This window comes from Arvicanthis niloticus, chromosome 5 (assembly GCF_011762505.2).
Source record: "Arvicanthis niloticus isolate mArvNil1 chromosome 5, mArvNil1.pat.X, whole genome shotgun sequence".
Taxonomy (NCBI): domain Eukaryota; kingdom Metazoa; phylum Chordata; class Mammalia; order Rodentia; family Muridae; genus Arvicanthis; species Arvicanthis niloticus.
In genome coordinates, this window is record NC_047662.1 from 210,393 (window position 1) to 222,817 (window position 12,425).

General features: G+C 48.5%; 1 protein-coding gene across 2 annotated transcripts in view; it reads left to right on the top strand.

The window, feature by feature from the left end:
- Positions 1-3,892: 3,892 nt before the first annotated feature.
- Ttll10 (tubulin tyrosine ligase like 10) overlaps positions 3,893-12,425 on the top strand; it is a 28,451-nt gene continuing 19,918 nt past the window's right edge. The window contains exon 1 of one of the 2 annotated variants that reach the window (XM_076933562.1): positions 3,893-5,014. The gene's annotated coding sequence lies outside the window, so the exon portion shown is untranslated. The remainder of the gene's footprint in view (positions 5,015-12,425) is intronic. The other variant, XM_034502998.2, reaches the window with a different exon arrangement.

Consider the following 12,425-nt stretch of genomic DNA (forward strand, 5'->3'; position numbering starts at 1 on the left):
CAGAGACTGAGATAACAGAGTTGGATCCACTTGGTTTAAGCTCCCTGGTACAGGGCTTTAAGATAGGCCCTACACAGGTCTGGTTAGGTAGTTCTTAGTATCTACCCATATCTGCTCCAGGTGTTGGTGTGCAAGTTAGAAGAGCCCAAAGCCAATGAGAAAGAAGGTTTCATGCTCACATTGGAGTAGAAGCCAGAAATGGACAAGCTGGCAGCTACCTCTGAGCACATGACAGAATCAGGGAACTTTAAAATTTGCCAGTGCCTAAGAAAGAATCCAGGGCCCTTCTTTTTCCTCCCAGGTTGTCCCAGAGGGAAGGTGAGGCCCTGCCAGCACATAGGACCCCTCCTCAGTTTGTTCTGGATGCTGGCAAGGCTGGCAGACATGCAGGAAGTAGCCTGGCTGTCAGCACAATGGGCCTTTGTTGTGTCTGCCCCACCCAAGGAGGCCTCAGCCTGGCCAGGGCTGAGGGACTGGGGGCTGGGTTCTCTTAGGCCAACTCCACAAAACCAGACTAATGTGGGGGTTTCTGCCACACCCCTCTCAAACTAGTCCTTCCTCTGAGGAGAGACTACAAAGGGGAGCAGCCTGGCCTTTCAGGTCCCTGGAGAGCTTCCTTACATTTTCCCACCCACTATCCCTCTCCTGCTGCCATGGTAACGCTGCCCTGCCCAGCAGGTGGGCCAGACAGAACCTTTGTCTGCTTTCACAGAGATTCTGACACCCAGTGCAGCTGGCAGAAGACTGGCCTGGTGTGTTGTGTGGAATGGCTCAACTGACAAGCAAGACCATAGTAGCTGGCTCATTGTACCCCATACCCACTGACCTTGACAGGTGATTATACAAAATGAGGACTCCTGAGACTTGAGACCTGCCCCGACATGAGTCCCAGGCTTCCTCCCTATGCTTTTTAACATGGTAGGTGGTGGACCCTGCTACAACTCAGACTGCTCATCCTTTTGGGTGCTCAGGACTGACCATCAACACCTAGGTATCAGCAAGGTAGTAAGACTTTTTTATTTTAGATGGAAAAGAGATGAACTGTCCTAGGCCTACTGAACCCTACTATGAAGCTGGATCTGGACTTTGATGACCATCCTAGGCTCCCTCTCTTCAAGCAGGAAGCTCTGCATTGGAGCAGCCTGGGGTTATTGATCATTTTGCTCAAAACCCTGTGATGATATATGAAAACCTTGCCTTCTCTAGACCAGTTGGCTTGCATAGACACAGACAGCTCTGGTCATTTTATTCTATTTAGATATCAAGAAGGGTAAGGGAACAATGGGCAGTAACTACAGGAGCAGGAAGCCAGTGGGCAGCCAGTCCAGACAGCCAAGGAAAATATTTAAAGACAACTTTATTCCCTGAGAATATTCACAGACAGGGTCCTCAGACATTCAGCATAACTTCTGTGAAGGGCCTAGGTCAGAACAGACCAGAGCTCAGCTTCATCCAGATCATTGCCATGAAATGGGACCAAGAAAGCTAGAGGAACAAATATAGACACTTCTATGCAGGACTTCATCTCACTGCTCTGGCAGCTCCCTGGTGGAGCCATTTCATTGAGTCTCCTGTGAAAATATTGGTTGCCTCTCTACTTTGAGGTGAAAAGGGAAGACTCCTATCCAGCGCTTTCTGGGGTTTTGTGGAAAGTGCTGACTCCCTGGCAATGAATGTGAATGGGAACTGTGAGGGCAAGAGATTCTCTGCTACATCTACAAGCTAGGAAGAGACCTGAGCTTACAGTTTGAGAGTTCCTTCTTTCTGATGCTCAGCCTATACTGAACAGCAACCTCTGCCATGCAGGAGAGGGAAAGAGTGGGAGGTTACACTAGATCTTCAGCATTCTGACCTAGGACTGACTTCGTCTCTCTGTTCATCTTGGTAGCACACAGCCCTTTTTTTTGTTTTTGTTTGTTTGTTTTGTTTTTTGGGTTTTTTTGTTTGTTTGTTTGTTTGTTTTTTCGAGACAGGGTTTCTCTGTGTAGCCCTGGCTGTCCTGGAAAACTCACTCTGTAGACCAGGCTGGCCTCGAACTCAGAAATCTGCCTGCCTCTGCCTCCCAAGTGCTGGGATTAAAGGCATGCACCACCACCGCCCGGCAAGCACACAGCTCTTGATGACAGTAGAAAGAACAATTAATCTAGGATTCCAGATAGGGTCAGGTGCCTGTACGTGTACTCGGGAACTGGGTGAGCTTCTCAGATCGTTGTCTTCTCATCTAGGCTCAGTCCTTTCAATATCATCAGAAGATATCTGTGTTCATGTGACATTTAGGGTACTCACCTATCCTGTGCCAACTTGAGACAAAGGGATATGTACTTGTTAGGATCTCCCAGGACATGACACAGAAATGTCCTCAATAGACTTTAACTGGAGCATCTGAGCAGAGATTAGAGCTTTTAGAGCTGGGTCCATTATAAAATGGGGCTCAGGACTGTGCCCATAGACACAGAAGGGGCCTTTGGGTACAAATGCAGTCAGTATATGTACTCTTTCACTGAGTCTGGGCAGTATAGCATCCCCTGTATCAGAGAATGTGTAAACAAAGGAATGGCTGGACCTAAGTGTATCACAGATACAGTAGACAGGGAGACAGAGTCCTCCACAGGCTGCTATGTTCCTGCCAGAAGCCCCTGGGGAAGAGTCTCCTCCACCTTGGTAAGGAGTGCCTCTGCTGTCAAGCTCATCCACCCAGGAAAAACCCAGGCAGAAAGTGTCTGAAGACCCTCTTCTTCCTACCAGAGCATAGAGCTAGTCCCAGTCACACTACGCCCTTAGACTTTGACCTGTATGTCAAGAATCCCTTATGGCTAATATGCTACACCTCTTCTCTAGTACTTTGGTACTTTGCAGATAGTTACAGACATCAAAACTAAGCTATGTAGACATAGGCCTGAGAATCTCTACCTAAGGGTCCTGTCTGCCCCGCCCGCCCCCTATATCCTAGGGTTCTGTAGATAGTGGCTGCCCCTATCCCTGGGGAGTATCTACAACCTCAGCCCACCTCACCAGGCCAGTCTTAAATGACTGAGAGTCCCACTAAGCAAGGACAGGTCACCATGAGCCAGGAAGTTAGCTAGAAACAGCTCTCTTGTTCCCGTGCCTGTTGGCAAACATCCTTAGGTTTGGGGTCAGAAGAAAATGCTTCAGTCTTCCCAGAACTGATGTGACCCGTATCCAGGGGTATATTGATGCCATTCTTGTTCCCCAAACACAGATACTCTGGGGGGACATCAGGGTGAATTAAGGGTCTGATAGCTGAGAAGAGACAGCCTGAGGATGTGGGTTTCAGGAAGTCAGAGTTCACTTATGCTGTATGGAAAGCTTTTCTAGGATGGGAGAGGAATGTAGACCAGGCTGTGACACCCCTTACCCCCTGCATGACCCTTTGGTTCAAGGAGGCTGAGCTCAAGTGAGGCATGAACTAGAGTGTCTAAGGCAAGCAGTAGACTGAGAACCGTCAGTGTAAGTGACTAGTCAACTGAAAGGCAATGCCCTAACTCCAACATTTGGTGCTGGCAACTACTACCTGATTTAGGCTACCTTCTCTGGCCACATTATCCCTGGAAGAAAGTTTGCACCTGAAGGTTGTACACAGGACAGAGCTAGTAGGCCTTTCAATGCTCCCTCCACTCCTAGGCATGGAGGGATACCAAGTGTAAGGCTCAGGAGACAAGACTTTCATAATTAGGAGTTTCCAGCAGAGCTGTTGAGTTCGTTATGGAAAATAGTTGGGCCTCCTGGGATCTTTCTTCTGGTTTGGCTAATTGCTGGGGTCGTTTGTCGTTTCATTATAGGTCCTTCCCCTGGGAGGCTAAGAAACAAACATGTCTGGTGGAGTCATGGGGAACGCTTAGAAAGGGGCTCAATGGTTTCATTGCTAGACTACTCTAGGGCCATACCTTCCCAGCCCCAGAACCAGAGACCATATGTCTTTCCAAGCCCTAACAAGAAACCTTGCACCACTAGTCTGATTCTTTTGTTATTGGTTTTTTTTTGTTTGTTTTGCTTTGTTTGACAGGGTTTCCTCTCTTGTAGCCCTAGCTCCTGAAATTTACTTTGTAGATCAGGCTGGTCTTGAACACAGGGAATGCACCTGGAGTGCTGAGGTTAAAGGTGAACACCATTATGCTTTGCTTTAGACTAAGAACTCTATAGTCCTATCCAAATTAGGGTTCTTAGGGTTATAGTAAGCTTTGTGCCGGGTTAGTCCTACTTCAAAGAAGGCCTCAGGAAAGCCTATGACCCCAGTATTTGTGTCTTCTGTGGAGTTCTAAGGCAACGTGCTTATCGAGAGGGGCTAGGGGAATGCAGTTTCTTCAAGCTCTGGTCAGTAGATGCTGAGATCCAGAGAGAGGTAGTAGCCACAGTTGTGGGCTGGGGCCTGAGAGATTCGGGTCTTATATACAATATATGACCCTACCTTTCTCCTTCTAAGACAGCCTGCCCTGCACCTGGATCTGGAAAGGAGCTGATGCCTACAGCTGCTCTCGTGGACTGGGCCTAGGTGATTAGCTGCCCATGCACCATGTCCCACAAGGGCCTCCCTACCCTGGTTTTTGTTCAACCTGGGCTTGGCGGGCAAGGTTGGGGGAGGAATGTGTGGGCCTACCGCCCCCTTGCCTGCGTCACCAGAGCTGCCTTTCTCTTAGCCTATCAGAGCCCCGGGGGACACACCTGTTGGGGGCCAGGAGCAGAGATTGGCTGGCAGGCAACAGACACCTGCATTGGGCGGGGTGAGTAGCTACTTGTAAGGCGAGCCCGGGCCACACTGTCCTTCCCCTTCCTGGCTGAGAGCAGTTTCTTTCCTCCTCATTGTCCCCGAGTTGTCGACCTGTGCCATTTCACCGTGCACCTTAGTTTTCTTTGTGTTTGAGACTCACCTGGAGGGGAGACAGTCATTTTTTCCTGTGACTCCCCAGCTACAACGCCTGAGGCTGAATCCTGGCTGAGGGAAAGTTTGGGTTGATGCCAAATCGGGTCGTCCAGCCCTATCCACCACTGCTGACAGGTATATGGGGGTGATGGATGCCCAAGCCTCTCCATATCCTTTATAGACCTTAGTTTACAGCCCACCTACTTGGTTCTAGACACAGGCACAGTGCTGCCTCGATACTGGGGGTGGAGCAGCTTGCAGCTCTGCACAGCAGTGGAGGATCCTGTCAGGAACCTGTTGGGGCAGGTAGGGGCAGGCAGGAGGGAGGCCAGACAGGCCTAAGAATACCACTCTGTAGGGAGAGGCTGGAGGGCCCCTATGTGTTTGACATGGAGTAGGACGAATGTTGGTGACAGACTGGCGATTACAGATCAGCCTCTTGTCTAGTAAACTGTGTATTGGTGGAAGCAGAGCAGAACAGGTCTTCCTTTCCAAAGAAGAAAGCGGCTCCTTCAACTGTGCTACAGCTGGGATTCAGATGTGGAGCCATCTTGGGCTAGGCTTGGGAGCCTCCAGGGGTCCACAGGCGGCATCTTTAGACCAGGTGGGTTTAAGCACCTGGAGAGCAGAAAGCAGACTCCTGCCATTCCCGGAAATACAGCCTTCTGGAAGGTTCTTTCTTAAAGCAGCCACTGCTGTTCCTGAGATACTTTTTTCACCACGGTAGGCTACCGCCTTAGAGGTGGGTGCAGGGAAGGGTGCGGCCGGTGGGCATGAAGACCTCATCTCTGTTGGTGGGTTTCTGTGCTGGGAAGGGCTTGCTTTTGTCAGCAGCCATGACCCAGAGTGACCTGTGGTCAGAGGTTGCTTGAGACCTTTAGGTTGGTGACAATGTGAAGTCATAATTATTCAGCCTTGCACTCTGGCTTTTTCCTCACTGTTCTTTTCTAAGGAGTTAACAAAGCCAGGACCACACTGGAGAAGACAGAACAGGTTCCTCAAACCATTACTCCAGATCAGGGCCAAAGTCCATTTGAAAGTTTTTTTTTTGTTTGTTTGTTTGTTTGTTTTTCCCTTTACATGCCAAATAGCACAGCAGCCATAAATAGGCAGCTATATAAATGTCTGGTTTGAGGAACATCTAGCCTGTGCTATGGCGTCCAGGCATGCTCAGCCTTGAGTTTGTACCCAGATGGCCAACTCTCTGAGTTTAAACTTAGGAGCTGATAATGTTGAAGGAAAGTTAGGTTAGTTTTCTCTAAGCATAATATAGAATATGCTGTTTCATTGTCCTTGAACAAAGTTCATAGGATGTAAGAGTGCAGTATTTTGATTAATATGTGGTGACTATTGTAAGCCTTTTTTAGACTGAGCATCCGAAAAAGTAGTTCAGCTTTGTTCAGTTTTTCTGGTAACCTAGATAAAAATGTTGGACCAATTGGCAGATTGTTGAATTAAGCAAAATGTTTTGCATTTATGAAAATGTAAATGAGCCATAAAATATGGATATAATCCATTGTTAATTTTCAGACATCTTGGTAATTTGCAAATAACTTTATTTGCAAAATCAATTGTCAGGGTGTTCTTAGTGTGTTTAGGATTAGGTAAAATGGCCTAAGGAAGTTCCCCAGTGGCAGGAGGCTGGTACTCAGAGGTGCGGTGGACCGGGAGGGTGTGCTATACAACCAAAGGGCTGAGGGACAATGCTGACCGCTGTGTGGATGAAATGGCGGCTTTGCCTTGAAGACACGTAGTTCCAACAGACACTAAGAAGTAGCCTGAGTGTAGACAAGTCTTTCCTGCCCCCGCCCCCCGCAGCCACTGGCATCTAAGTTTGGCTGATCTGCTGTGGGAGAGGTTGAATTTCAGAGCTTTGTTCTCTGGCCTCACCATTGATTAAGGCCTGTTGGGCAAGTTAACCAGCGACTCACTTTTTCACACTGGTATTGCATTCCTCTGCCACAAATCCCCGACCTTCTCTGTTCTTGCAGGTGAGGATCAAGGCACTCTGGAAAAGGGGAGGGTGCTTGCTGCAGAGGAGCCTTGGGGGCCCTCGGCTCCTGGATCCATTCCTCAATTTTCCTAAACTAAGCCTAGTAGATGCTGATAATTAACTAGCTGTGGAAACCATGACCTGAACCTTACTTTCAGATACAGCTGACCAGATGGGCACCACACAGGCTCCAAATAGAACCTCTGTTTTTGCGTTTCATTTCTTGACCTATGGCTGCAATTCTGTCATGTTCTTGACAATCCCTTACCCCTGTGCTAGATAAAGCAGGGTTTCCCCCATACTCCACAGTGCTTTGACGTTAAGAAACCCATTCTCAACTCATGACTTTTAGAATCTGTTCACCCTTTAAGTTTTGCTGGAGGACCTACAGAATCTGCTTTTTGAAGGTTGTCCTACATACACGCATACACACACACACATACACACACACACACACACACACACACACACACACACACACGCACTGCTGTCTGGCACCTACCCCTGTATCTCTCAGTCTGCTAGGCAAGAACAGGATTCAGTATAGAGAGGGTAAGCTGACCTTTTGGCTTATGGCCTGGCCAGCTTTGTACTTAGCAGGGTCCCCTAGCCTTCCATGCTCCCTAAGAAGTGCTCACCCTGAGTAGTCATGGATGCAGGGACACCAGGCTCATCATTAGATACCATTCTCTCTTCCCTGTGTCTTTGACACAACCAGAAGGGAAAAAGACAACGTCCTTAGTGCTTACCCTCATCCAGCTTCCACTCTGTTTGTGGCCCTGAAGCCACAAGGGTAACTGAAATTCCACTTTGTTCGCAAATTGAAGCCTTAGTCTACCAAAGCTAAAAAAAAAAAAAAAAAAAAAAAAAAAAAAAAAAAAAAAAAACAAACAAACAAACAAACAAACAAACACAAAAACAAACAAAAAAACCTTTTTGAAGCACTGATTTTTATGGGTCTGACAGGATAGACCTAAAAAGCCCAGAGAAAGGAAAGTCTGTCTGGCAGGTATTTGAGGGCATAGGGAACCTTGTAGGGGATAAACAAAGAGCTAGGACAGTTACTAAAACCCTAGGATCCTATAGAGTGTCCATGCCCATTTGCTATGCCTGTGCTCAGGTCAGGTCCTCTGAGAAATGTTGGCTATGGGAGAGAGGCCGGAGAACCAGCAGCTGCCTGGAGGCAGTGAGACCTTTGTTGTGATCCAAAGAAATCAGTATAGGGCTTGAGCCGTCTGTATTGCCTCTGTGATAGAAAATACCAGAAAAACATGAGAAGAAATACTTGTGTAAAGACAGAAATGGGATGAGGGGCATACTAAGTCTCTTTCAGTTCCAAGTATCCCTGGGGCTCAGTTTCTTGGCTCTGTGTGGGGACTACAGGCTATGTCCTTAGCAACAAGAGGATCAGAGAGTACTCCTATTTTAAACACCCATGTCATGCAGGTCTATGGGTATGTGATTATTATACTTCTGTTGGGGGCTGCTGTTCCCATATGCTTGGAAGTATTAGATCCCAAACCCAGACAATAAATCCTACTACCTGGTCCCTCGTCCCAATATCCTTCTTGGGCCCTGAAAAAGGCATGAGGGGGGTGGGCAGGAAAGTAGACTTAAATAATATCCTAGAGACAGAGGCCCATTGGGTGAGCCTCATCAACCTTAAATACACTGTGGACCCTAATGGGACTGGGCCTGCTGTCTAGGCTATTCTGTAGTGAATATACTTAAATGTAGGGCCCATCCACGACCTGATTCTGACCTGGCCACTGGTCACATGGACTCTACATAGCCTGCCTGCCAGGGCTCTCCAAGTTCTCAGCTAGGCCCCAAGCTAGTCCACTGCAGGCCAGGTTTGGCTGAGCAGAGGAGCTTATCTATGGCTGTGGGTGCTAAGCCCATCCTCTGGGCCTCAGAGAGGCCAACAGAGGCCTCAGGGTCCACAAGACCCCCATCTTAATTATTTTTCATCTAATTTTCAAAAGACAACTTGATTTCACTTCAAGCTATTGAGTTCCCCCCTACTTTTCTTTGGAGATGAGAGATGCTATGGGGTCTGCCCTCCAGAATGAGGGCTTTCTGCTGTTGTCCTGAGGGTGCCTTCCTTCTGCAGTGTTCTGGGGATTAGGATACTTAGGCATCTGAGCCCTGCCCATGGAATCTTCAACTCCCTGCTAGGCGGCCTCCATATCCACCTTGGGCAGCCGTGGCCATCTTACTGGGCAGCATTGGATAGTGTCTGATCTCTAATACTGCCTGGTAATGATGACGGCGGGGCCCTGCATGCAGCAATGGAGCCGCCTCCTGATCCCAGCCTCCAGGGGCTCTAGTTCCACATCTCACCTACCCTGTCCAAGGTAGGGCAGAAAGTTACCCTTGGGGGTGGCGGTGGGGAGCTTTAGGGAAAGCTTCCCCAAACCAGGCACCTCCAAGGGCCTCTCTGTATCCCGGGATGAGGGGTTTCTACCACTGCCCTGGAGGTGTTCCCTCCCAATGCCCTGGGGATTAGGACACTTAGGTACCTGAGTCCTGCTTACAACACCCAGGCAGGTGCTGCCACCACACCTACCAGGTGTGGGCTGGGTGGAACTGCAACTAAGTCTCAGCCTGGGCTCAGAGGGCCTCTTGCCAAAAACTGCCTCCTCACCCAGATCTAAGAGCTGTGTACTAACTGACTCCTTTAGTGGGGCTACTCAAGCCTGGGATGCCTTACCTTCCTGCATCAGTGGGCATTGATCTATAGACCAACAGCACCTCCAGCATGCCCACTGAGCCAATGTGTCACAGTTCCCTTGCTTTGGACAAAGCAGACAGTATGAGTCAGGGTCAACCTCTCTGCTGGCTTATTGCAATACATATACAGTCCCTGGCTATTTATGGCATCAGGTCTCCACTGGGCCTCCTTGAGGGTGGAAACTACGTATCTTTCCCTGTGTCTTCCTGCCAATGCATACCTGGGCCTCTGTGGGCATCTTACCGGACAGTGCTGGATTTCTTGGCTTGACTCTAACACTGTCTGGTAACGATGTTCAAAGGTGACCCACCATTCGCCGAAGACAGGCTGATGATACACACTTGTCCTAGCTCCTGGACTCCAGATAGGCCAAGGCTGTGGATATGCTGGACTTGCAGAGGGCCTGTCTCAGCAGTCAGTGGGGGCTAGACTTTATCCGAGGTGGGAACCCTTGTCTATTACTTCATGCTGGAGCAAGGGATGGTTTCACCATGCCAGGGGTACTAGGGTTGAGGCAGCTTGTCACTCATTCCCAGAGCAGCAAAGCCCACCTTTGCCAACTCCCCTGTTGGCTAGATTTGGGAGACTGTGAGGGTTAGTGAGGATGCTAGGCTAGGTAAGGAGACATGGCGGATAGCATTGTTAGCATAAAGACTATTACTATCAGTGCCTATAAGATCAATGGGCAAGGGTGGGTTCAGGGGCCTGAGCCTGGTACACAGAATCGTGATGTCATCAGCTGTTTTCTAATTAAGGACAAAGAATCTCCTTTCCCAGTGGTTGTACAGAATAGGAACTTTGCTCCAAACCAGAATCTAAGATTACTTCTTATATTTCTCTACTTGAAGCGAGAGTACAGGGCCAGGGAGCCCCACCCAACATCAGCCTAGATGGCTCTTCCTAGGGAAGGAGTCTGTTCCTGGCTTCAATATTACTCATTAAGCTGACAGCCATTCAGAAAACCAAAGAGATGTTGTGACGAGCATTTGCTAAGTAAGAGTGAGCAGATGACTCTTCTGTTGCACCCACAGATTTCCATACTAGAGGAACAGGCAACTGAGCTGGGGCCTGGTAAGAAAGTCCTTAGAGTAGCACCAAGTCCTAGAAAAGTGAACCCCAAGAATGGCCCTTGGACCAGAGCAGGCTGGAAGCCAACCCCTGCCTTCCCTCCACAGGTATCAAATCAGAATTAACTGCCCAGATGGGGAGGCCCTTGTGCAATGCATTGCCTGCTGATGGATGTCTTACCAGACATGGTTAGATCTGGATGCATCTGTCTAATACTGTCTGGTAATGCCGTCCATCCACGGCCTTATCACCGCTGGAGACAACATCCTCACCACCTCATGGACACTGGGTAGAGACAAGGCCTTCCAGGGCTGGGGCCATGAAGCCCTCTATCCAAACAGACTACAGTTTAAATCTACAGGGGCCCCTAGGCCTAACTGCCTTCCTCTGACCCTGTGATAGCTTTCTGTTAGATCCACAGCAGGTTGAGGTCTCCGTATCTGTCCTTTTTAGGAATAGTCAGTGGGGGTGTCGCAGTGCTATTGCCCCCCATAGCCCACTGGACTCCACACAGAGGGACCTCAAGCTGTAGTCAGCTGTTACCTGAAGATTCTGTAGCTCTTGTGCTATCAACATTGGTATGGGACAAGAGGCGGGCGATCTAAAACCTTGGTCCTTAGTCTCCTCCCCAAAATTCTCAGGTCATGGGCTGAAAGAGAATACAAACAGGTCTAGCCACTGTGCCCAAACCCAGGGTGAAAACAGGTATATGGGTTTCAGGGACAGGGGTACTGCCAAGGTGCCAGACCAGGTGATAGTGACTCATACCCAGGAATATGCAGAAGGTCGCATAGCTCTGTACTGTCAGCCTGCTCACGAGCTCTCTATGCAGCCCACCTTTGGCTCTTAGGACCAGAGAGCCACCTTCAATCTAACTTTGGATGCTGAATAGTCCAGTAAGACCTCCCACCCCCATGTCCCTGAGAATTTTCAAAAGGCTGTTTCTAAAGCTGTCACTCCAGAATGGTTCCCAACTCTTACATCATTTGCTGTATGAGTTTTGCTATAACAAGAACTAGAAGTGAACCTCTTAGACCCCATAAGCTGTTTACTTCAGTACCTGGACTCCTGCAAACTTCAAGTTGGCCAATACAGCCTAAATCCAGGCGAGTCAAGTTCTACCTCATCCACTGCCCTCTTGGGGGAGACCAACATGTCCTGACAGGTTTCTTAGTCCTGGGTCAGGCCATTCTATCCAAAGAACCATTATAGGGAGACTGGACTTCACCTCCCACAGAAACCTGCTGTGCCCCAAGTGAGTAACTGAACCTTACATTGGAAGTTCTATCTATGTGACTGAGGGCTTTGTCTGCCCATTGTGCACTCTATAATAGGTGGTCTTTTTATTGTCATCTCTTCAAGCATTGTAAATAAAATGCAGACAAAAAATCTCTGTAAGGCAATAAATTGTGTGATTTGTGAAACTGTACTTTGATCACTTCATTTTAACCACACAAAACATTAACAAGCAGCTTTGCAAGGGACCAAGCTGAGAACACAGGGATTCCAGTGATCTGTGCTCCCACCAGATAGAAGACCTATGGAAGAGAGACATAGGGCTCATTATACCCTGCCAGTCACCACACAAACTGGCTCTGGTATGCAATATGTACTCTAGAACATACCAAGGACAAGTAATCCATGAAAATAGGGGCTCCGGTCTCAGCTGAGAGTCAGCATTGGAGTGAGAATTGGGTATTTTGTGCAGGAACCAAACCTAGGGAATTATGAATGTAAAAGCAATCACTCCA